At 40.4% G+C, this 26,256-nt stretch overlaps 1 protein-coding gene across 1 annotated transcript in view; it reads right to left on the bottom strand.

The window, feature by feature from the left end:
- LOC136877560 (5-hydroxytryptamine receptor 1) overlaps nt 1–26,256 on the bottom strand; it is an 843,781-nt gene that overhangs the window by 327,657 nt on the left and 489,868 nt on the right. The window lies entirely within an intron of this gene.

The following is a 26,256-nucleotide window of genomic DNA, read 5'->3' on the forward strand; positions in this document are numbered from 1 at the left end:
TCTGGAGGAAGGTTGAACTTTATCTATTCTATTAATTCTCTACTTTCTCAGAAGATGTCACCACGTGGAAAATTTTGAGTTTTTGAACTGTGTCACTTTTGATGTGTTTTTGTTTCGCTTGGAGTAAGAAGGGTGAACTTTCTCTTCTAGAGGACACTACTGAAGAATTACAATAGTGCAACCTAGTGCGAAATCAAAGAACTATTTTGTTGGAGAAATTTTTATTTCAAGAGTTTGTTCTTTGTTAAATTTCTTTCTGTCATGGTTTAAGTTGGCTGCATACCCCTCCTTTTCCCCTTATTTTGGATCTAGCCAATCCCGAATTTCTTTAATTAATTTTCCACCAATAATGTGTTTCTTTTCCTCTATGTAGGGGTTTCTTTTCCCGAACCAATAAAAACTTTGAGGGAGGGTGTTTTATTTCCCCTAACGCCTAGAATCTTCCGCGAGAGGTTATAAACTGCTGATTTTGGGGTCTCCGGGCCACTTCTGTTCCATCTTTCAGTGTATTAAGTACATAGCAGGAGGCGGGAAGCGCCTCTTTCCTCGGCAGCGATCTACTACCAGGTAATGGCCTCTTAATAACATCTTTTCTAGCTAGAGTTGGCAGTTTAACTCTCGCGGCGGGTTCTAGGTCTTCCACCATGTAACTTTCCTTTCAAATGTAAAAGCTACTGGTATCTATTCTATCTTTCAAACTACATATCGGGATAGAGAGTGCTTAACCCTCTCGAGCTCCCACTCACATTGTTTTGAGGTGAACTTATTTTTCGCAACCTATTCTTCAGTAATGTAATGTAAGTTTGTGTTTTCTTAAGTCACCTCAGTAGTATGGGATTAGCCCTTGCATCAGCGGCCTAAGAGCCAACGTAGGTCTTAGAAACAAAGTGTATTAAGGAGTGCAAGTTCGCCTCCTCTCAAATTGTGATTTTAGAGGTCATGTAATCAACCTTCTTTTCATGTAATAGACCTCTGTAGGTTGGGTATTTTACCCCTGTGAATACGTCCTTAGAGGACAGCTTGAAGGTAGAGTTTGGTGTGGCCTTTGAGAAGCTTAAATTTTAAGAGCGGATCGCTCTTTTGAAAATGAAGGGTCATATGCCTCGCGGAGGCTTTTTAGTGTAATTTGGAGCAAGGGCTCCGAGGTATGAATGGGGTTTTCTGCCCCTCTGTTGAAACTAGTGTCTTTGAGGTAAAACTGGGCTGATTGCCCAAGCATTGTGTTTTCGGGGCTCGAAGCCCAAATCCTGTAAATATTGTGACTCCCCGTTGATTTGCTACATTGTACCTGCCATGCTTGTTATATCTTTGTTTTGAAAAGAAAATATAACCTTGTTAAATTTTGAAATTAATTTCTCTTTAGTAGCTTGAGATCCATTCACCACCCAGCACCTTCTTTCACGCCTACCTACCACAAAAACTCGGTAACAATAATAATAATAATAATAATAATAATAATAATAATAATAATAATAAAACAGCCATCTCCAGGCGAGCTAAACTTAGGCACTACAATACAGTGATTAAAAAGGTATTTCTTTACGCTAGTGAATCCCTCCAAATGAAAAGGAATGCGGGACTGAGAGAAGCTGAGATGTTCGAAAGAAAGATTCTTCGCAAAATAATGGGTCCAAAGATTGTGGATGGACAGTGCAGGTTGCGAGGAAGGGAAGAAGGCTGAGTCCATCAGAAAACGGAGACTTAAATTCTATGGGCATTTATTTAGATTGGCTGAGAAGAGACTAAAGAAAAGGTTTTTCACAATACTAGACAGCAGATATAAAGTGTCGGACAAATGGTTCAGAGAGGTGAGAAAGGATCTCAAAAAGGTGTAAGTAAATTCAGAAGACATCTCAAACCGAACAAAGTTTAGGTCAGCTATCGACAATTTCCAGGGATTCCATAACGAACCAAAACTTAACCGTGAGTGGAGGGAAGAAAGAAGACAGGCTGCCAGAGAGAAGATGCTAAAGTGTTGGGCTGCGAAGAAGGCTTCCAGAAACATGTAATTGTTACCTAACGTTGTTTCTAATGGCCGTAAAAGAAAATAAATATAATAATAATAATAATAATAATAATAATAATAATAATAATAATAATAATATCGTCGCTTCACCGGTAAAACGTTGTATCCCACAATACTCTTCATATCCATTATTCTCCTTAAGACTGGTCACGCCTCCCAGCCACATATGGATACGCAGTCCATCACAACAATGTCCGTTGTGTTCGTTTTCCTATGCATGAACCTTACATGCATTGTACACTAGCAGTGCGTAAATACGTCATGCAAACGTACATTCCTACAGTACGGTACTGTAAGGTTCATTTTCCTTTACACATGGGCATAGGAAAATGAACACAACAAAATTTGTTCTGATGGACTGCATATCCATACGTGGCTGGGAGCCGTGACCAGTCTTAAGGAGAATAATTGATAGGAAGAGCTTTGTGGAATACAACCTTTTGCCGTTCGAGCGACGATGTCTTATCTATGAGTCCACCCAGATTTCAATTCTATACAGTAAATTCAACCTGAATAATGAGCGATGTAAAAATAATTTCGTCTCAGAGCTCACTTCTTTCCTATATAATATAGGTTTTCAAACTCCTAGCCTTCCACTTAAGCTTACCTATAAGGGTTCTATTTCATTTAATATACTGCAATCTTTGGAGATTATACATCTTAGTACTGTACCTAGAATAAACCATCTGTTTCAATCCTTATAGATCTCTTTCTAATCGACGTAATTTCTGTAAGTATTGATTTTTATATGATACTTGTCTACACCTTTCAATCTCCAGTATATTAGACTGCAAGCTTTCAGCACGGTCTGCCATTAAGACTATGTCTTCAGTATAGACGAAACTGCTTACTGCAATTCAGATCAACTATGTCAGTGCATAATTTAGCAAATGATCCATTTAAGCTATGAATCTATAAGTGGAAGGATTACAGCCTTGACTAATCCCTGTAAGTAAGGGATTTCTTGGGACGATGGCCTAGATGTTAGGCCCCTTTAAACAAGAAGCATCAAGCGTTCCTTCTTATTTTTACAATTTGTTTTACGTCGCACCGACACAGATAGGTCTTATGGCGACGATGGGGTAGGAAAGCCCTAGAAGTGGAAAGGAAGCGGCCGTGACACCATCGGCAGCCCTGACGATGATTTTCTGTGGTTTACCATTTTCACACCAGGCAAATGCTGGGGCTGTCCCTTAATTAAGTATTCGGCCAGTTCTTTTCCACTCCGAGCCCTTTCCTATCCCATAGTGGCCATAAGACCTACCTGTGTCTGTGCGACGTAGAGAAAATTATAAAAGAAATATATAATAATTTAACAATAAAGACTTGAGTAAGCTTGAATGTACGTCAGATAATTCTATGAAATACTTTTGTTTTCACTGTCTAGAACTCCATTGCCGTCCTACAGCAATTTCCTCGGCTACTTCCGATGTCCTTTAAAATTTTGAAACCCACCTTCTTTCTGGAAATCTTCTGGAAACAATCCGACCTTATCAAGATACTACAATGCTTTAAAAGTTCGACAGTAAATAAAGTAAATAAAACCACAACAATTATGTAAACATGTTATTTATCACGCGTGGAATATTGTACTTTAACCTGCAATTCATTCGTTTTGAATCTCCTTTGTTTTATCCAAGGCACCTCACCTGGAAGAGTTGTGTAACAAGCACATAATGAATGTTGTCAGTTTTTAAATAACTGATGTTATTCACTTTTACATGGCAAACAATTTGGTAAATAGTATGTACAGAGCATATTTTAATACAATAATTGGTACAATATTTGAAGAGAAGTTGATCTGAATGTTGTCACATTATCACTCTGTAATTCAGAGATTAAATTAAACATCGCTAATGGTCAACACACCAATGCGCTTGACAATGGAATCAAACCACCAGCATAGCATCCATTAATAATGTAATATTATCTAATTGTTTTGTTTTGGGGAATAAAACACAGATACTTTTTTATGTTTTGTTCCACCACTGCTGCTCGGGATTTCGCATGTGGGTATGTGAAAGGTCTAGAAATATCGATCAGGTAACACATACAAAGCGAATTAATGGTATTATCTGTTCGTTTAATGATTAAGTGTGGGGTTCTGCAAGACTGAATTAACGGACCATTTTCTTTCCTTATATATAAATGATTTGAATAAGGATGTAAGCACGCCCGGTGGCTATGATCGTTAAAGTATCAAGTCGGTATGGTCTGACTCCGTGGTTAGCCGGTTCGAGTCCCATTCGTCGGACAATATTTCACCATCAGAATGTTGGCCGGCAGGATACCATTGCATGCCAAAAGCCTGGATTCAAATCCTTTTTTTTTTTTTTTTTTTTTTTTGCTAGGGGCTTTACGTCGCACCGACACAGATAGGTCTTATGGCGACGATGGGATAGGAAAGGCCTAGGAGTTGGAAGGAAGCAGCCGTGGCCTTAATTAAGGTACAGCCCCAGCATTTGCCTGGTGTGAAAATGGGAAACCACGGAAAACCATTTTCAGGGCTGCCGATAGTGGGATTCGAACCTACTATCTCCCGGATGCAAGCTCACAGCCGCGCGCCTCTACGCGCACGGCCAACTCGCCCGGTGATTCAAATCCTAACCTCTCCGCAGTGTTCATTTGGATGGAGGGCATATGGTAATCGATCCGTCGAATGGTGAAGTTAAGCCTTGAGCAGAACCCTTGGTGCTATTCGACAGGAGTAGGCTATGTACCGGCAGCGCATTTCACCCTCTTCCTTCCTACTATCTATACCACATAATTCTTGTCCTCTCATTAATTCCTCTGATGAGTTTCACGTCAAGAAGGCCATCGGGTCGTAAAACGTTGCAACGAAGATTCGTCTCACTTGATACCCAAGCCCGTAGAGAAACGAAATAAGGGTGGAAGGAACATACGAATTTGCGGACGATATTATAGAGTATAAAGTAACAAATTCGTTACAGGATTCTAACATCTACAGAATGATCAAGATGTCAGCAGAATGACGCAAGTGTGATAAACAGGTATAACTTGAAAACAATATTCTCTTACCTATGGGTAACTAATACAAGTATCTATCACGAATTATTATTTTACGGTAGTGATTATTATTATTGTTATTATTATTACTTGTATGTATGGCTATGAAGTGATGTACATCCATTTCTCTCTCTCTCTCTCTCTCTCTCTCTCTCTCTCTCTCTCTCTCTCTCTCATCGTTATGCCCTACTCAGGGGCACGGTTGAACTTGCTTAGCTGATGTGATGGCCTTCTTTTCCTCCCAAAATCTCTTCATCCTCTCGCTGAGCTTCTTCCTTCGTTCTTCTGTCCAAGTTATAGGTTTAGTAGCTCTGGTGTTGGGTTTGTCTTCAAAGTGGTGATTGTCGATTTTGGTTCTGAATTTACATCTGTCCTGTACAATGTCTTCTGAGATGTTGATTTCCTGGAGATCTGTTTCAATTTCACGAAGCCAGCTGTTCTTGGTTTTTAATGAAAGGGCCAGGTTGAGAATTATTTTAGTTAGCCTGTTAGTGTTCATTCCGATAATGTGTCCATAAAATTTCAATCGCCTTTTCCGAAAAGTGTGACAAATTTTTCAGAGTGACAATATATCTCCTGGGATGATTTTTTCTCCATATTCTATCTATACAAAATGAGCGAAAAATATTTCGTAAAATTTTCCTTTCTTGTTTCTCAATGTCTTTGTTTAATGATCCTCCACCAATGATTAAGGTTTCTGAGGCATATAACGCTTCATGTTTGATCCCTGTATTATAGTGTCTAAGTGTTGCATTCCGAGATATTGATTTTTTATTATACCTGTTCCAAGTGATCCTGTATGCTTTCTGTAATTTAGAAATTCTTTCTTTATTTGCTTCCCGCTTTAAACCAGAGAGCTTAATAATTTCTCCCAAATATTTAAATTGGTTCACTTGAACAATTTTGCCGAATTTACTTATCATAGGTTATCCATCTAAGTATTGTGAGGCTCCTTCCATGTACTGAGTTTTCTCATACGAAATTTGAAGTCCCATTTTGATGGCAATTTCATGTTGTTTTTCAGTGGAATGAATTGCTTCATGCCTATTAATGGAAAGGGTTGCTATGTCATCAGCAAAGGCCAGACATTGCACGTAATTCTGTCTTTACGTAGTCATCCAAGGTTATTCCATTAGTTTGATTTTCCCAGGTCCTGATTACTTTCTCAAGTACCAAGTCAAACAGTAACGGCGATAAACCCGCCCCTTGACGGACCCCGGTGTTAACAGGAAAAGGTTAAGATATTTCGCCTAGGAATTTAACTTTTGAAGTAGTGCCAGTTAATTTTTGTTTGATTAATTATCTTGTTTTCTTATCCACTTGAAATTCTTCTAGAGTATTGAAAAGTGTTTGACGGTCTATAGAGTCATTTGCTTTTCTGAAATCTACAAGGGTAATGACTGTTTGTCTGGTTTTGAGCATTTGGAGGATAGTTTTGAGATTAAGGATAAATTAAAAAATGAATCATTTCAACTATACAAGTTCGCCGTTTTGTTCACTAACATTTGATGCCACTGTGGTTGAGAGGCGACCAAAGGGCGACTCACCAGGGCTCTTAAACTGCATGCGAGTGTTATTGATCACGTGAGCCTTGAGCTGAGCACAGCATCAGTTCAACTTGTGCCAGGATCCTTAATTTCATCTATCCCATTCTACCTTCCTTCGTCAACACTTCCTTCCTTCTGACATCGATAATGTTAGGTTCGTGAGGCAGAGGAAGTCATTTTCACGCCCATCCTTCCTTTTGCCGATCCTTTCATACTTGTAAAGTTCAGACTTCTTGTATTAGTATTTAGACAGGATGGCCGCCCAGCTGTACTTATTCTTAAAACAGGACCAGTGCCTAATTTCATAGTTTTACAAGATCCTTGATCATAGCAAAGGGACGTTCAATTTTCGTTTGGAAACCGAAACACATGACTTTTCTATTCAAGGATGTTACTTGCACTGACCGGGATTCAAACCATGGGCAACCTGACAAGAAGCATCAACAAAGATAACAGGCTACCATGCCGCTTCCTAATTTGAAAATCAGTGCTCATCCCAGGCATCAGTTTGCACAGAATTATCGAGAGTATTCCTTCCAATATGTTATTTATCCTATGGCTTTTAGTACCAGGAGGATATGCGCTTTCGATTGACACCCATGGGAAACCTGTGTGTATGCAGGTGAGTCGAGGATGCTAATGAGGTAGGGAAAGGGTGCTACTCACGTTGAATAAAAATCATGGGGTCTGCTCAAGGGTTAACCTCCCCACCCGACGAACGAATTACCACCAACATCCTCCCTGACTACATACGAACAATGCATAGTTATTCGGAAGATTTGGAAGAGAATACAGCATTTTGTCACGCAGTCTAGTAATTAAAAATTGTGCACCACCAACTCTCCTACCTATGAGCATACGTTCGGGAGATAGTGGGTTCGAATCCCGCTGTAGGCAGCCCTGAACATGGTTTTCTGTGGTTTCCTATGTTCACACCCGGCAAATTCTGGGGCTGTAATTAAGGCCACGGTCGCTTCCTTCCCACTCATAGTCCTGTCGTATTCCTCCGTTTCCACAAAACCTATATGGTCTGTGCGACGTAAAACAGCAAAAAATAAAACCAGAACTGGTGGCAGTATCTGTACATGGAACGTGTAATCAAAATTTACTGGCCGCAAAACTGGGGAAGATGTGACCGTGCTCTGTTTGTTTTTAATTTAATTTCTGTGGATTTATTTATTTATTTATTTATTTATTTATTATCTAATTCGTTTACCTCCAGGGTTGTTTCTTTCCCCCGGACTCCGTGAGGGATACCACTCCTATCTCCTCAAGGCCAGTGACATGCAGCGTGAGACGTTTGTTCGGGGATACAACTGGTAAGGAAGACCAGTACCTCACCCAGGTGGCTTCACCGTCTCTGCTGAACAGGAGCGTTGTAGGGGATGGGATGATTGGCGGGGATAGACAAAAAAGAGGGAAGGAAGCGGCGGTGAACTTAAGTTAGCTACCAAACCGAACTATATCAAACCACTTGAAGCAAGAGCCCCGAGGGGCCTTGGCGTACCAAGCGACCGCTGCCCAACCCGAAGTCCTGCAGATTGCAAGGTATCGTGTGGTCATCACGACGAATCCTCTCGTCCGTCATTCCTGGCTTTTTAGACCGGGGCCAAAATCTCATCATCAGACAGGTCCTCAATTCTAACCACGTAGGCTGAGGGGACCACGAACCAGCCTCAGATTTAGGTAAAATTCCATGATCTGGCCAGGAAAAAAACATGGGCCCTTCGGGTAAGACGTAGGCATGCTGGCCCTACACAGCTGGGTCGGCTAAGGTCGGTTCCCCTCCGGCGTTTGCCTGTGGAAGTTGGAAAGCACGAAAAACCACTTCAAGGATGACTGAGGTTGGAATAGAACACCCGTCTACTCAGTTGACCTCCCGAGGTTGAGTGGACCACGTACCACTTTTCAAATTGCGTGGCAGAGCCGGCAATCGAACCGGGGCCTCCGAGGCGGCAGCTAATCACACTAACCACTACACCACAGACGCGGACTGTCTGGATTTACAAAATCTCTTCGACGATGACCAAGAAGAGCAATCGAAAAGCGGTCTCTGTATCTCAGTCGGTTTATCGTTGCTCCTGATCCCGTCTAAAGTTGGTGGCATTTATGGGTGGATTAGTGGCTTGTGGTACGTTAATGAACTCCTGACGAACAAATTATTATCATCCGGATTCTTGCATCTTTCGTCATCTTAGCTAGTGTAGTTTGTTCTTATTTGAATGCAGGACTGCCTGAGAACTGAGACACACGAAGTTCAAACAGGTCCAATTAACGGAGAACAATCATCAGTCACTCTCCTCCACTGGGTGGTGATGTCACCTTCCTTCGCTTTCATAAAAGAATAATGTGGACTGCAGGAAGAGCTAAAGAATCATTTATCTCTTCTTGGATATTTCAGGAGTTTTCTCTACCACTATGTTTGTTTTGCCTACTTACAAATGAAGCTACCGATGGCTTCAAAAACGTAACAATCTGAATAATGCATTTTATTTAAAACATGGGCTAGTGGCCGGAATGTAACGGTCTCTATAAGCAACAATTAACACCATCATTATCTTTAACATATTATGGAGCGCATTTCCCAACCAACTTACATAGAGCATCCACTGGGCCGTGCTGAGTGGCTTAAATGGTAGAATGCTGGCCTCCGCGGCTTCTGCGCCCCAGTCCGTTGATATCTGAAGGCGCTCAAATACGTCTGTCCCGTGTTGATTTACCAGAACCTACGAGAACTATGGAAGAAAATTCCAGCACGGGGTCTTCAAAAAAGGTAAGAGTAGCCATGTATTTATGTTTTGTGCCTTTTCGAAACTGATTAAACAAATTCATCTCCGTACACGCAATGAAGATCCTAGGAGGGATGGAAAGTAGAGATTTTCTCTATCCGTAACCTTGGCAGTTGATGGGGTATATTTGTTTATTTTTACAAACTGCTTTACGTGGCACCGACACAGATTGGTCTTAAAGCGGCAATGAAATAGGAAAGGGCTAGGAGTGGGAAGGAAGCAGACGTCGCCTTAACTGAGGTACAGCCTGGTGTGAAAATATGAAACCACAGGAAACCATATTCAGAGCTGTCGACTGTGGGGTCCGAACCCACTATCTACCAAATGCCAGCTGTTTACTAGGTAACCCAAACCACACAGTTACTTGCTTGGTTGGTGTGGTAGAGTGGTCAGCTCTTACGACCGATTGCTTTTGCTCCGTGACCTCAAGTTAGGTACCAAACCAAATTATATCAAACCACTTCAAGCGAGAGCCCCGAGGGACCTTGGCGTATCAACCGACAGCTGCTCAACCCGAAGACCTGCTGATTGCGAGGTGTAGTGTGGTCAGCACAAAGAATCCTCTCATCCGTTATTCCTGGCTTTCTAGACCGGGGACGCCATCTCACTGTCAGGTAGCTCCTAAATTGTAATCAATTAGGCTAAGTGTATCTCGAATCAGGCCTCAGATCCAGATAAAGATTTTTGACCTGGCCGGGAATCCGGAGCGTCCGCGTAACAGGCAGCCACGGTACCCCTAATCCGCGGAGCTGGCGTTTTAATGCCCTACTGCTCATATTTTAGGGATAAATATTCGTTTTCAAGTCTTTCTTGTATATTTTAGGCAATTTCAGAGGCGTTGTGACTCTGATAGCTCTTGGGTTTCGTGAGAAAATTGAACATGAAATATTCTAAATTCACTCTGAGAAATGTAATAATAGCTGACAATCAGTGAGAGGTGTGACAGTGCTGCCAATATATTAAAATGTGCGTTTTCAATACACTTTTGTTGTAGAATCATACACATATTATAAATTCTTGTATTCACCAAAGCTCGTTCTACAGTACTCAAATATTAAACTTTGACGAATTTTTTCTACGTGCCTTTAAATCCTGGACAAAACCGAAAGCCAAAATGGCTCTAGCAACCCCGGAATACCTGGGATAAGCCGAACAAATATAAAAAGAATCAATATTTTCAATTTGTTTTACTATAATAATTTCGTGTGGCTATTTCTAGCCGAGTGCAGCCCTTGTAAGGCAGACCCTCCGATGAGGGTGGGCGGCATCTGCCATGTGTAGGTAACTGCGTGTTATTGTGGTGGAGGATAGTGTTATGTGTAGTGTGTGAGCTGCAGGGATGTTGGGGACAGCACAAACACTCAGCCCCCGGGCCATTGGAATTAGCCAATGAAGGTTAAAATCCCCGACCCAGCCGCGAATCGAACCCGGGACCCTCTGAACCGAAGGCCAGTACGCTGACCATTCAGCCAACGAGTCGGACAATTTGTTTTACTAATGAGGGGAAACTCTGCTTCAAAATGTCTGAAACTGACAAACGTCCTCATCTGTCACTTTCATGACAAATTAGTCTTGTCGAGGTCTTGCAGTTATTAACTCATTGGAACTGTAGCTCACGTTCAACTTCGGGACTCAGCTGCTCAGAGCGCGGATAAAAAGTAGTCCAAAAGTATGAAAAAAGAAACTCACTTTATGAATATTAAGTCATGGATTAGCTTTCATTTACACTCTAGAAGAAATGAGGAAGTTTTTCTTCAACGTGTAAAGAATGATAATTCTTCTCTTAATGCGAACAAGATTTATACAGGCAGATTAGGAAGTTCATGAACACAATTCGGTAGTAATCGTAAAAAGGTAGATTAGGCTTATAAACTCCATAATGGCAGTTTTTTCACGCCAGAGGTAAACGGACTTTTGCAAGGTGTCAAGTAGTCCATTGATTCCTTTTGTTTTTATACCGTCAACATGCACAATATCCCTAAACAAATTCAGTGTTTGCCGACGAACTTAAATAAAATCCAGAAATAGATGAGTAGCGGCACTGAATAACGTCTGCCTGTTCTAGTAGGCGACTGAGAGGACGGCCCTACGACTCACGGAGCGAGGTTGACGACCACGAGGCTTCTAGCTGAATCTGTTAGTGACTTCACTCACTTGTGTTAGGCCCCTAACTTTCAGTTTTCCTATTCGATATTTGTTCTCTTCGATCCGCGACGATTGTAGATTTACGAAGCCCAAGGTGTCCTTCATTTTGATGCCCTTCATGGCCCTTCGCTTCCTTTTGTCGATTCTCTGATTGTTTAAACAAGTCGCTAACGGTTCATTGTTTTCCTTTTAAAATGGACAGGTTTATGGCTGGGGTCTCTTCTGAATTTAACGCTATCAATTTTTCGACACCATTGCAACCATAGCAACGAGTGTTCGTCTGTGTATACTAAGTGAGTAGCGCCATCTTCTCACTGTGCGTTTTAACAAAGAGCTTGAGAAAATCTCGAAATCAAGTGCAGCAGGTTCTACTATTTCAAAATTAAAATCCTTTAAGAAACGAACACAGGGTCTTGGATTAAGAAACAGGCACGGCGCCACACATGAAAAGGTTGGCCAATAATAATAATAATAATAATAATAATAATAATAATAATAATAATAATAATAATAATAATAATAATAATAATTATACCGGGGTATCTATGGAGAGGTGATGAAAGAAGGTGAGGGCCTGAATGGGTCTAACTACAATATCAAAATTAAAACTTAAACTGAAGGTTATATTTTCAGAACTTCAAACTTCACAATTTTTCATAACAGTGAAACGTCAGGTACAGTGATAATCTTAAATCAAGTCTAGGAAAAGACAAGATATGTGGTCTTAGCAGATCCTGGGCTTCAAGCCCCTCGATCTGCAATTTCTTAGCTCCCAACTCAAATTTACAAAGAGCACAAATTATTGAAGGGCAGAAATCCCCCAATTCACGAGCACTTGCTCTCCAAAATATAAATATCTAGCCTTCCAGAGGCACTCTTTGCTATTACAAAACTTGGAAAAAGAGCTAACAGGCTCTCCGTTTCTTCCAGCCTTCTCGAGGCAACCTCAAAAATCATACACTCTCTGGCCTTCCATGTCCCAACTTACAATTTGAAACAGGCGTATCTCGTACCCAAACTATAGGGCCTTTGCGGAAAAGAACAGGTTAAGTAAATGGCCCGAAACACAAACTGAATGGAGGCGTATACTTGCACTCCTAGATATGAACATTAAAACAACCCAAGGGGGTCTAGGCCGATGAAATAGGGGCTGTAGGAAAAAGAGTTAGAGAAAAACGTAGTCACCCCAAACCAAGATGAAGGGGAGCACGAGAGGGTAATTCACTCTCTATCCCCGATTTACGGTGAAAGATTTAATTAAGGTTTTTACATTAGCCGGAAGAAAGTTACATTTTAGAAAAGCTTGTTACATAACTAAAGAGTCAGACCTTTCCCTCGTGTGAAACTGCGGAATTAGCAAGAAGGAATAAAGTTATGTGGCCATTACCTTGTAGATGTTCTAGCTGCCGACGAAAGAGGCCGCCCGCCTCCTGCTTAACACACACACACACTCAGACGTCGATCAATTGGCCAAGAAACGTGGAAAGCCGCAGTTTATAAACCCGCAGGGAAGGTTCGAGATCATTCAAGACTAAACTAGCCACACCCTCTCAATTTTATTGGTAGATTTCAAAAGTAACACTCAGAATCGAACAAGAAGCCTGTGATAGGTGGAAAATTAATTACAGAAATTAGTGATCGGGTAGATTTAAAACTGGCAGAAATAAAAAGGAAATATTGCCAACCCAAAAATAAATGAACATCAATCAGTTACAAAACCCTAGATATACAAAACTTCTTTAAATTATAAGTTCTTTCACTTTGCACCAGAGGGCATGATCATAAAGTTTTTGTCGTGTCATCTATTGGAGGATGTCCAAACTTCTTGATGAATGGCAAACAAAACAAGGAGAAATCCACTCAGGTTAGGAAACTGTACAGTAACAAAATTTCATCATATTTCTGTGCTAACATCTTCTGAGTAAAGTTCTAAGTTGGTGTAGTTTCAGCTTCACTGTTTTACCAATAGAGGAGTTCATTTAGGCACTGAATTTGAATGCGCAGCTTTGGGATGTACCTCCCGGTATAATAATAATAATAATAATAATAATAATAATAATAATAATAAATTAAGAGAGTTTACTAAAAGCAGCTTTGGCAAATCCATCCGTTCTACAGGACCGATTTGCTTTATTTTTGTTTTATTCTCTCTGGAATTACCTGCCAGTGAATCATGAGACAATGGTAGGTCTCTAAGTTAAGCCGAGTTTGAGTAATAATAAAATAAAATCATTGAATGATCACTTCACCAATTTCAGGCGAAGGCTTAGACTAACCCGTAATACATTCTGTACTTAGCAGGTTGCTAAGTGAATAACACTTGCTTTAATATTCCGATATATGTGATGTTCATCGTTAGTAATGCCATTGCATGCAGCCATGTTTGATTACTACCTGGCAAGACAGAGACCTCTGATCATGGAATAATATTATTATCTGCTACATACTCTTTCAATCTATAAACTTTCCAAGCTTCCAAATATATTCAACAAATGGCAGAGCGTTCCTAATAACTTACATGCTGCTTAGAGGAAAAAGTCTACGTACAAACAGACCCCATCATGACATACGCCTTAGACATTATCTGGGAACACCTATCGAAGGATAACCTAGCTACAGTAGAAAGAGTAATGGCCATGTATCTTAAGGGGGATAAATGTACATGTTGGCGTAGTTAAGGTCATTGGGCCTTCTCTTACACCAAACAATAAATGCTCATTTGAGACTAACCTATGAGCCCACAAGACTTCCGTTCTATATAGAAGAAATGCGATTAAAATACCATTGCCTTCTACAACGCAATAACAAGCTTTACATCAAGAACTGCAGGATAAAAACGGACGGCATGATGATGTCTGAATGGATGACTGCTGACTACGAACTACGGCATACAATAACGCGCTTCTTATTAAATGTTCATAACACCATTGAAAAGGGCAGCCAAAACAGTATGACTACGATAGACATGTCAAGACGCGATGTCTAACCTATTTACAACGAACGCTGCAGAGAGGCACGACTCATCTAGTAATAATACGATTAGTATTTTATTTAGAAGGTTTACAATATATTTCATTCTCTCACAGTTCGTAATTTTTGTTTCGATTTATCGGAACTCTTTATCTTCCTTGTGGCTGGGGTCAGTGGGTTCATTATCTGTACCGCCTACTTGTCGTAAGAGGCTGATAAAGTGGAAACAACCATGGAATCAGTAATCGCTCCCTCGTCTTCTTAGAACAAAATCATATCCATAATTCTATACTGTGAGCTCGCATCCGGGAGAGAGTGGGTTGGAACCCCACTGTCGGCAGCCCTGAAGTTGGTTTTCCGTGGTTTCCCATTTTCACACCAGGCAAATGCTGTGGCTGTGCCTTAATCAAAGCCACGGCCGCTTCCTACCCATTCCTAGGCCTTTCCTGTCCCATTGTTGCCGTAAGACCTGTCTGTGTCGGTGCGACGTAAAGCAAATAGCAAAACACTAAATCTACGCTATTCGGTGAAGCGGATAAAATATACGGGTGAGAAATCTTTTGGTCAGTATAAGGAAGTAAATATTGTTCTTCCGTTTGAAACAATAATCACTACCATCACCACAAACAAGCTACAGCTATTTGGTATTTGTTGTAAGTTGCACCGACACAGACAGATCTTACGCGTAAAATGGGAGAAAACGGTCTAAGATTGGAAAGCAATTGTGAAGACACGAGAAAGTTCAATTGACGGTAAATTGTGAGTGTTGAAATAGCAGGATCTGATCAATTGATTATCAGTCAATCACTAGTAAACAGTACTTAGAATCGCATTTTGAATAGCAGTCTGATACGTAAAAATTCAAAATAATAACCACACTTTGAGATAAGTATGGTTTTGAGTGAATGTAAAGCACAGCTTGAAACAATTATGGTTTCGAAACACAAAACTCTGTTCGAAAGATTCTACCTTTACAAGCACAGTTTTAGGTAACCACAATTTCGAAGCACAGTTCAAGTGGTAATAGTTTCAAAACACTGTTCAAATAATTCATACTATTTACACATTGTCAAAAACACATTGTATTTGGTTTAAAATAAAACCTGAAGTTTAAACCTTGTGGCCTTAATGTAGGTACAGATCCACCCTTTTCAGGTTTGAAAATGATAGACCACGGAAAACTATATTCAGGGCTTTTGGCAATGGGATTCGAACCCAACATTTCCCGATTGTAAGCTCACAGCTACGTGACTCAAAGTGAGAAGCTAACTCGCTCTATACCGTCACCAACACAATAGTCCGATAAATGATCCACTTCTTTTTCTTCCATGTGGCATTTCAAATCTATGAAACTTCTCGTGCCATATATAAGACCTCATGAGTATTGGAAATTCAATACCCTTCTTTGATCTTATATTGCCATTATATGCTCCTCCTACTGCTTGTAACACCCCTTTAGTCTTATATTCTTCCTTGAAAAGTTTGACAACGGCCATTCCCAAATATATTCAACAGATGGCAGAACGTTCCTAATAACGTACATGCTGCTAAGAGATAAAGCTCTACTTACAAACGTATCACTTCGTTCCGCTTGTTTTTCCCAGACAATAAGGACTTGTAAAAATATATCCAAATGAGAAACTTGCATAATATGGTAGTGATTGTTGTTTTAAAGGCAAAACAGCCTGTTTATCAGCCCCGGCACAGTACAATACACTCGTGTCCTCATCCCGTGGTGGTGCAGCTATTTTCAGGCACACCCCCAATGGAGGTGAGCTGCATGTACCATTTTAACAACATACAAACACTCCTGTCATTCTAAAATATCTAGCAGTAACGTAAATCGAACCTGAGCCCCTGAGGTCGGCAGCTAATCGTGCTAACCATTGCGCTACAGAGGCGGACTTCACCAGCCTCAAAATTGCAGGACATAACATGCATTAGATTGCCATAAATTAAGTTTTTGTATCCTAGCTCACACACGTCGCAAGTGAAACTTTAAACCATGAGAACTGTGACTTATATCCGGATCAATATGAAAATAATAATAGTAATAAGAATTTTATTCTAGAAAATGTTATGTGAATGTAATAGAGTAGAATACTATCATTCCCCACTTCCAGATGGCCGGAAACTGGGGAGAGAGCATTCGTGTATTGCAATTCATATATTGGATACATGCATTACATTCTCTTCTTACAGTTATTTGGTTATTACTGCACTACATATTGTTTATGCTCGACGATGCCGAAATATAAGTATTATATTCCAGAAAACTAAATCTTAACGAGGCTCCTTATAGTTCAAGTTTCATTATGATACAGGTTCTCCACCAATCAGACTTCAGATTTTCATTATGACACAACTGTTTGAGCAATTAGGTAAGGATAGCATTGCACTTGCGCTCAAAGCACTAGCTTGGCATAGTTTCCAACGTCAAACATGTCGGACACATATATTAATATCTATGCACCTTTTGCTTCCAATATTCCACAACCACACGGCACATTCCTGTAAATTCACTTCACAAACTTTACAATAAAACATTTGTATTTCAAATGAAGCTAGATTATGATAACCTTCTATCAAAGCTTTGAAAGCATATGACATTGTCAAGGTCTCTGATCCACTCACGGAAAATCAATAACCCAGCGCATGTGCTCTGCGCTCTGGTCAGTAAACTCAACTCTCAAGCGACATCTCGACAGAAATTTATGAGTATTTTTAAAAAAATAGGGTTATAATTATCGTCGAGCATAAACAGTCGTACTCAACTTCCCTATAATGGTAATTAAGACACTCTTATGGAAATTATAAAACACTCTTCGATCGTTTTTTAAAACATACTCGTGTCTTAATTATTGCCATTATAGGCTTGTTGCATAATGTACTATTATATTGTCCTAGACATTAACAGTATTTATATAGTCTAGGACGACATGCATCTTTCCCTTCCTAGGCTTACTTAGTGCTTACTTTTGTGTCGCAAACCTCATAGAGTAATCCAACAATTACAACAAATTTTATGACTGAGTGCATGAGTTAACGAATAGATGCTAGAAAATGGTACAATTGCTCACGACGAAAATTTTCGGAATCAGTGTTGAAAACTACTCTAAAATGGAAGAATTGATGCGAGTAAATATGGTATTTCCAAACGGGGAAATACATAATAGGCCTACTGTAATATCTGTAACGTTAGCAAAATTATAAGTTAGCTTCAATATTGTCAAAATGTCACTTTATAAAATAATATGCCTCTTCTTTATCCCAAGACGACACTGGAATATCGAGATTCACTCCAGTTTCTTTGCTTTGTCCTCCCAGTTCAACAATTTTTCACTCCGTTTCCTAAATTAAATTATAAGTTTCTCGGTATAGAAGGTTACAGCACCCGTTCTTAGTTCTAGAACTGGCTCCCTGGGGAACTACCCGCAAGTTCGAGCAACTCCAGACACATGCGTCAGTCTTTATGAGAAATGGCAATGCTCGGAGGTCAGCCTGCTATTCGCCGTGATTCTCAGAATTTCTCGCGCTGTATGGCGTTAAAAGCCATTTAATTATCATATTACACCTGCTGTGTGTGGTTGAGGGCCTGTTGAAAAAGAAGTGATCTCCTGGAAGCACATAAGTCCAGTTCATGGGACGGCTGGCGATCATGGAAACCCAGCTTAGTCTAACATTGCTTCAATATGTACCTGCCGGGCAGCTCCCCTTTTTTTATTTTCTACCTGAAATTCCTCAGCCAACTTCTGCTCTCTTCGGACTTGCACCATATTTCTTTTATGGTGTCTAAGGAGATTCCCATTTTCACATTGTTCGTGACACTTTTTATATTTTAAAAAAATCTTCCTTCTTCAAACTTTCGGGTCTTCCTTTTTCTCTAGTGAGACAAATCCATTTATTTCTGCTTCTCGCATTTGAAGCCTGCCAAAAATACGAAGCTTACAAAAAATTTGATTGACAACTGCAAAGGTTGTTATAAAAGTCTATAAATGATTGGTGTACCGTATTACATCCTACTAATTACTCAATAAAAATCGTATCAGTCATTATTTTTGAGATCCATGAGGAACAGTTAGCAATAATGTTATAGATTTTATGTACCACTAACAATTTTTTGGTCTTTCGCAGACGCCGAGGTGTCAGAAATTTTGTCGTACAAGATGTCTTTAATATGCTGGTAAATCTAACGGCAGGAGGCTGACAACTCCAAATACCGTGTGAACCAAGATCGAAAGCACTAACTCCGATTAAGTGGCTGGGTCACGTGGCTATCAGCTTTCTTTTGGGAGATAGTGGATACGAACCCCACTGTCGGCAGCCCTGAAGATAGTTTTCCGTGGTCTTCCAGTTTCGCACCAGGCAAATTCTGAGGCTGTGTACTTAAAAGGTCACGGTCGCTTCCTTCCCACACCTAGTAATTTCCTATCCCATAGTCACAATAAGACCTATCTGTATCGGTGCGACGTAAATCAGGAAAAAATAACTTAATCTCATAAAGACAGCGCTCTACCATCTGATTCACTCATCCTAGTGATTACATGTATTAAGAAGTATTATATCTGACGGCAGATCCCTTGTCGTCTCTAAGAAGAATTCGCTAATTTGTCCTATAAACAGCTTCGTCCTTTAGCTGCTGATATGTCATCTTCATTCTCTTCGTGAGATCAACTGGTACATACCCATATCTTATCTTTTATTCAGATTGGTCTTCAATAATATCATTCAGTAATCCATTTCTTAGCCTAATATATCATTTTCAGTTGGGTTTTCTTCCTAAAAATTACCTTCAAAATGGTACTTCTCTCGTTGACTCGTCCTTTTCATTTTCTCTATTTTTCTCCAACACCACATTTCAAAATATAAAACACTTAAATTTTACAAATAATCTCGTTTTTTATGTCTAACACTCACTTCCGTTTCTAGATACGGGGCTCAGGATGAGGTGAGATGAATTTAAATGCCATATATTTACGGTCGGATGGCCTTCCCGACTCCAACCCCTTTTGAGGAGCTAATGATTATGAAATCAATTAAGGTGAATGAAATTCAATAACGAGGAGGAAGGAATCGGTTCTGTCCTATAAACAGGAACTGCCTTGACATTTTCCCGCAAGTGAAAATGGGAAAGCACAGAAAACCTTTCTCAGGACAGCCAACGGTCTTGTTCAAACCCACATATCTCCGGAATGCGTAGCCACAGCGCACTAACACGCGCGGCTACTTCACTCGGTGTTTAGTATCTCGTCTTATTTTCCCTTAAATAAATTATCCTGTTATGTTTTCTTTTTAAATAATAATCATCACCACAGTCACTCACAGTATCTCACTCACAGAGAAATATGCCAAAAATGTTTTCATTGGTTTTCTGTATCTAACGACTGATATATTTACAATTTTTGCTTTGTCCTGGCAGTTCAGTCACTAAGGTCATCGTACCGGAGCGTTAAACCTAAATTTCTACAATTTCAGCCTGCATGATCATGAGGTCTGGTCTTTTGAAGCACATTGGCATTGTGATTGGTTTCTTCTACCTGAAGTGTCATGTCCGTTACCAGACTTTTGCAGTCAACTTGGCCAGGCCATTCTGTTTATAGCTGCTCGCAAGAGAGCACAAGAGGAAACCTCGAACCACTGACGTAATTTCCCAACCACGACATCCTTCTGCTACCAGGGACACGTCTTCCACATTATCTTTCCCTGCAAGATGAGGTGGAGCCGATTATTTTCCTCAGGGTGTCACTTGACGTGTCCATCACGGCTACCACACGTGAGTTTCTCCTTTCAGAGATATGACTGGAAACCAAGCGAGTTGGCTCCGCCTTTGGGTCACGTACCTATGACCATACGTTCGGGCGATAGTGGGTTCGAACCCCGCTGTAGGCCACTCTGAAGATGCTCTTCCGTGGTTTCCTATTTTCCACCAGGCAAATGCTGTGGGTGTACCTTAATTAAGGCCACGACCAATTTCTTCTCACTCCTAGCTTTTCTCTATCCCATTGTCATCCTAAGACCTATCTGCGTAGGTGCGATATAAAGCAGGTTGTGAAAAAAAAAGACGTAAATACTTTCCACCTTATTTCGAAGAACATAAACTTATGAAACTTATCAAAGAATGAAAAGCACTACACTTCATTTAGACCACCGCTGTTAAAAATTACAAATACTCTTTACTTGTTCTGTGCTCTGTGTTTTAGACAAACCATTTGTTTTATGTATGGTATCTCGGAGCAACTTTCTAAAGACTTCACGGACAAAGTTGCGTTATTATCAACTTTTAAATCTGGAACCATACAGACATAAAAGTCTTGATAAGGTTAAATGTAATGTTAGCCCAGAAGCTTGAATTGTTTTGCTGCTCAAAGTTCTCATTTGTGGACTCTTTCAGGAACACTTCTCTTTAATTAATAAGCACTTCCTTTGTTGTTGGTCGTCTGCATGCGGCAGGAGGAAGGGAGATATAATACAGTAAGTGTACTGGTGGTCAAAGAGTGGGGGGAAGACAATGGAGCCCGTGTACTTATCACGGAAAATGTTCACATTACAAACGTTCACGTTAACACAATATGGCCAAAGCGTTTAAATTAATTAACATGTAATAACTCAATTTACCTTCATGTAGTGCAATTTTGAAAGCGACTGGAAAGTAGTATTGTGTTCATATTTATGTCCGTCCTCTTAAAATAACCTCACAGAATTAATTAAAATTAGCTTCGTATAAGTGGAATTCTGTATTTTCTATTAACTGCATTATCTGTGTGGCCCTCCCCTGTGAACCATGTGACCTTGCCGCCGTGGGGAGGCTTGCGTGTCTCAATGACGCAAGTAGCCGCGCCGTAGGTGCAACCATATCGGGTGGGTATCTGTCGGAAGACCAGACTAACGAACGGTTCATCGAAAGACGGGTAGCAGCCTTTCGGAAGTTGCAAGGACTGCAGTCTATATGATTGACGGATATGGTCTTGTAATAATACTTAACATGACGTAGCTGTGTTGATATTGCTACACGGCTGAAAGCAACGGGAAACTACAGCCGTAACTAACTCCCGAGCACATACAGCTCTCTCTATATGAATGATGTACTGATGATGGCTTCCTCCGGGGTAAAATATTCCGGAGGTAAAATAGTCCTCCATTCGGATCTCCAGGTGGGGACTAGATGAGAGGGGGCTATCATCAGGAAGTTGGATACTGACATTCCACGAGTCGCAGCGAGGAATGTTACAAGTCTGAATCGCTGTGGTAGGTTATAGAATCTGAAAAAGGAAATGGATAAACTAAAGTTAGATGTAGTTGGTATAAGTGAAGTACGTTGGCAGGAATAGCAGGATTTCTGGTCAGACGACTACAGAATTATCAACACAAAATCAAACAGGGGTAATGCAGGAGGAGGTTTAATAATGAATAAGAAAATAGGGCAACGGATAAGCTAGTATGACCAGCATAGTGAAAATATTGTTGTGGTCCAGGTAGACACCAAGCCAATGCCCACCACAATAGTTCAGGTCTATATGCCTACTAGTTCAGCGCATGATGAAGAAATCGAAAGAATATATGAAGTGATAGAAGATTTCATACAGTATTTTAAAAGTGATGAGAATCTAATTGTGATGGGAGACTGGAATGCAATGGTAGGCCAAGGAAGAGAAGGTAATATAATCGGAGAACAAAGGAATGAAAGAGGAAGCCGGCTGGTTGAATTCTGCACCGATCACAATTTAGTCCTGGCTAACATTTGGTTCAAACACCACAAATGACGACTGTATACATGGACGAGACCTGGAGACACTGGATGGTATCAAACAGACTTCATTATGATTAGGCAGAGATTTAGGAACCAGGTGATGGATTGCAAGACTTTCCCATTAGCACACGTGGACTCTGACCACAACCTGTTGGTCATCAAATGCCATCAGAGGTTGGAGAAGCTGAAGAAATGAAGGAATTCAAAGAGATGATGGGATCTAGACAAGTTGAAAGAAAATAGTGTGAGGGATTGGTTCAAGGAACATGTAACACAGGGACTAAATGAAAAGGCTGAAGAAAACAAAGTAGAGGAAAAATGGGCAGTCGTGAAGAATGAGATCAGTAAGGCTGTTGAAGAAAAGTTAGAAAGAAAGGTAAGGTCACCTAAATAAACAATGGATAACTCAAGAGATACTAGACCTGACTCACGAACGACAAAAATGCAAGAATGCAAAAAATGAGGAGGGCAGAAGAGAATATAAGCAAATAAAGAACAAAGTAGATAAAAATTGCAGGACAGTTAAGGAAGAATGGCTGAAAGAGAAGTGAAAGGATGTTGAAGGTTACGTAGCTCTAGAAGAGGTAGATGCTGCATATAGGAAAATAAAGGAAACCTTTGGAGAAAGGAAAGGTAGGTGTATGAATATTAAAATCTCAGATGGAAGACCACTTCTAGGGAAATAAGACAAGTCAGAAAGGTGGCAGGAACATATCCAACAGTTTTATCGAGGTAAAGAAGTAGATGATAGTGTTCTGGAACAAGAAGAGGCTGTTGATGCTGATGACATGGGAGACCCAATTATGAGGTTAGAATTCGACAGAGCTTTGAGAGACTTAGGCCTAAGTAGGAACAGGGCACCGGGAATTGATGACATACCCTCAGAATTACTGACTGCCTTAGGAGAAACCAGCATGGAGAGGTAATTCCGTTTAGTATGTAAGATGTATGGTACAGGAGAATTGCCAACTGATTTTCGGCAGAATGATGTTACACTTATTCCCAAGAAAACCGGTACTGACAAGTGTGAAAACTACCGCACGATTAGTTTAGTATCTCACCCCTGCAAAATTTTAACACGTATTAATTACAGAAGAATGGAAAGACAAGTTGAAACTCAGTTGGGAGAAGATCAATTTGGCTTCAGAAGAAATATGGGAACACGTGAAGCAATCCTGACTTTACGTCTGATCTTAGAGGACTGAATTAAGAAAGACAAGCCCACGTACATGGCTTTCGTATTTCTAGAAAAGGCATTCGATAATGTTGATAGGACCAAGCTATTTGAGACTCTGAAGGTGATCGGGATCAGATCCCGAGAAAGGAGATTTACTGTATCTACAACCTATACAAAAACCAGTCTGCAGTTATAAGCTGTAGTTTGTCCCCTCTCCTTTTCAGTATTTACTTATCACAGGAAATAAATGAAATCAAAGAGGAATTTGGAAAGGGTATCAAATTGGTTCAAGGAGAGGAAATCAAAACCCTGTGATTTGCCGATGATATTGTTATTTTATCTGACTCCACTAAAGATCTGGAGAAATTGCTGAATGGTATGAACATAGTCTTTGGAAAGGAATACAAGACGAAAATAAATAAGTCCAAGGTTCGGTGATGTTGGAAATATTAGATTAGGATATGAAGTCTTAAAGGAAGCAGATGACTATTATTCCTTGGGTAGTAAAATAACTAATGATGGCAGATGTAAGGAGGATATAAAATGCAGGCTAGGGCAAGCAAGGAAGGCCTTTCTTATGAAAATAACTTTTTCACCTCGAACATTGATGTAGGAATTAGAAAGAGGTTTTCGAAGACTTTCGTCTGGAGCAAGCAATAGTATGGAAGTGAAACATGAACGATATCTAGCTCAGAGAGAAAGAGAATAGAAGCTTTTGAAATGTGGTGTTACAGAAGAATGCTGATGGTGAGATTGGTAGATATAATCACAAATGAAGAGATACTGAATCCAGTTGGTGAGAGGAGATCGATTTAGCAAACTTTGACTAGAGAAAGAGATAGAATAATAGGGCACATCTTAAGACATCCAGGACTTGTGCAGTTGGTTTATGAGCGAAGTGAAGGTGGTAAGAACGGTAGGTACGAATATGACAAGCAGATTAGAGCAGAGAAAGGATGTAGTTGTTACGTAGAAATGAAAATGATAGTAGAGGATAGGGTGGCATGGATAGCTGTATCAAACCAGTCTATGGACTGATGATTCAAGCAATAACAACAGCTGTGCTGCCAATTACTGTTATGCTCTATAAAAATGCCAAAACCATCCCAATTGCCATTAGTGAGGCTATTTAGCAGAGGTGGCAGCATGCACTGTTCACCTAGAAGAGCATACGTTGGATTCCCTTCCAGAAAACAGAAAAAATAATTGGTTGTAGGCTGTCACTATTGTAACATTTTAACAGTTTTGAGGGTTTCGTAGACCTGCTTATTAGAAATAAAATACAAATAATATTTGGATAATACATTTTATTCAGTGATACACTTGGAATGTGGGTAATAACTCGGTGTAGTATGGTTCTATGATATGAGTAATAAGAGACACATTACAAGTGAAAGTAAGATCAACAAATGAATTGCCCAGTGTGCTGTAATTGTTGCTCGGCACAACACTCAAATTAAAGTGGTATTTGAGAAAATTAAATGTCTTTTAATTTATTTGGATTTCTATATTAATTGCACATTTTTTCCCGAATCCTAATCAAATCTTTCTTTCCATTATTAATTTTTTTATTCTATACAACTGACCACGAAGTATTCACAACGAAAGCTAACCTCCAACTGAGCGCGCGAGTAAAGGCAGCGGCATCTTCTAACAGGGTATGCGTGTGACGTCACATACTTAGCACTAATTTTGCCTCATCTTGAAGTGCTATTTCATGAACACTACCTTAAAAATTTTCAGTTTGGTTTTCAACAGGTACCCTCCTCCTTTGTCTGTCAGTTGAGACATTAAACGTAATCGCAAGTTAAATGTTCCCGGCTGTGTAGCCTTCTATCCAAACACTAAAAGCATCTTTCCATGTACTCCTTGTCGAGGAACGTATGTCTACGTTAAAACCGAGTGAGCTGGCCGTGCTGTTAGAGTCGCTCAGCTGTGAGCTTGCAGCCCACTGTCGGCTGCCCTGAAGATGGTGTTCCGTGGTTTCCCATTTTCACACCAGCTAAATGCTAGGGCTGTACCTTAATTAAGGCCACGGTCGCATCCTTCCCATTCCCAGGCATGTTTTGCCCCATCGGCGCCATAAGACCTATCTGTGTCGGTAGGACGTCAAGCAAATTGTAAAAATAAAAAAATAAAAAAATGATTCTTCCACTTCTGGGAATGGACATGGACTTGGAGTTCACTCAGGTTACACCAAGAATAAGTACCAAATTAATTCCAGGGGGCAAAGTCAGGTGATCATAAAACCAACTACACTATCCCATTTAATTCCGAGGTTACCCACAGCGGAATGCTTTAGCTGATCCTCATGTCCTCTATGGAGATGACCGTAATTTACCCATAGGTAGGCCTACTGTATGTGACCGGGCGAGTTGGCCGTGCGCGTAGAGGCGCGCGGCTGTGAGCTTGCATCCGGGAGATAGTAGGTTCGAATCCCACTATCGGCAGCCCTGAAAATGGTTTTCCGTGGTTTCCCATTTTCACACCAGGCAAATGCTGGGGCTGTACCTTAATTAAGGCCACGGCCGCTTCCTTCCAACTCCTAGGCATTTCCTATCCCATCGTCGCCATAAGACCTATCTGTGTCGGTGCGACGTAAAGCCCCTAGCCTACTGTATGTATTGATAAGCACACTAATTTCATAATCATAGCAGATTTTGCAGTGGAAAATCAGATATTCCTCACTTTCATCATGTACTTCCTCCTTGGCTGAATGGCTAAAGTATTCTCTTTCTGCTCAGAGGACCACGGGTTCGATTTCTCGTTAGGAAGGGGATTCTATCCACAGTGTATCCCGCCTTCAGTAAGAGGCGGCTAAAAGAAGT

Source organism: Anabrus simplex, chromosome 7 (assembly GCF_040414725.1).
Source record: "Anabrus simplex isolate iqAnaSimp1 chromosome 7, ASM4041472v1, whole genome shotgun sequence".
Taxonomy (NCBI): Eukaryota; Metazoa; Arthropoda; class Insecta; order Orthoptera; family Tettigoniidae; genus Anabrus; species Anabrus simplex.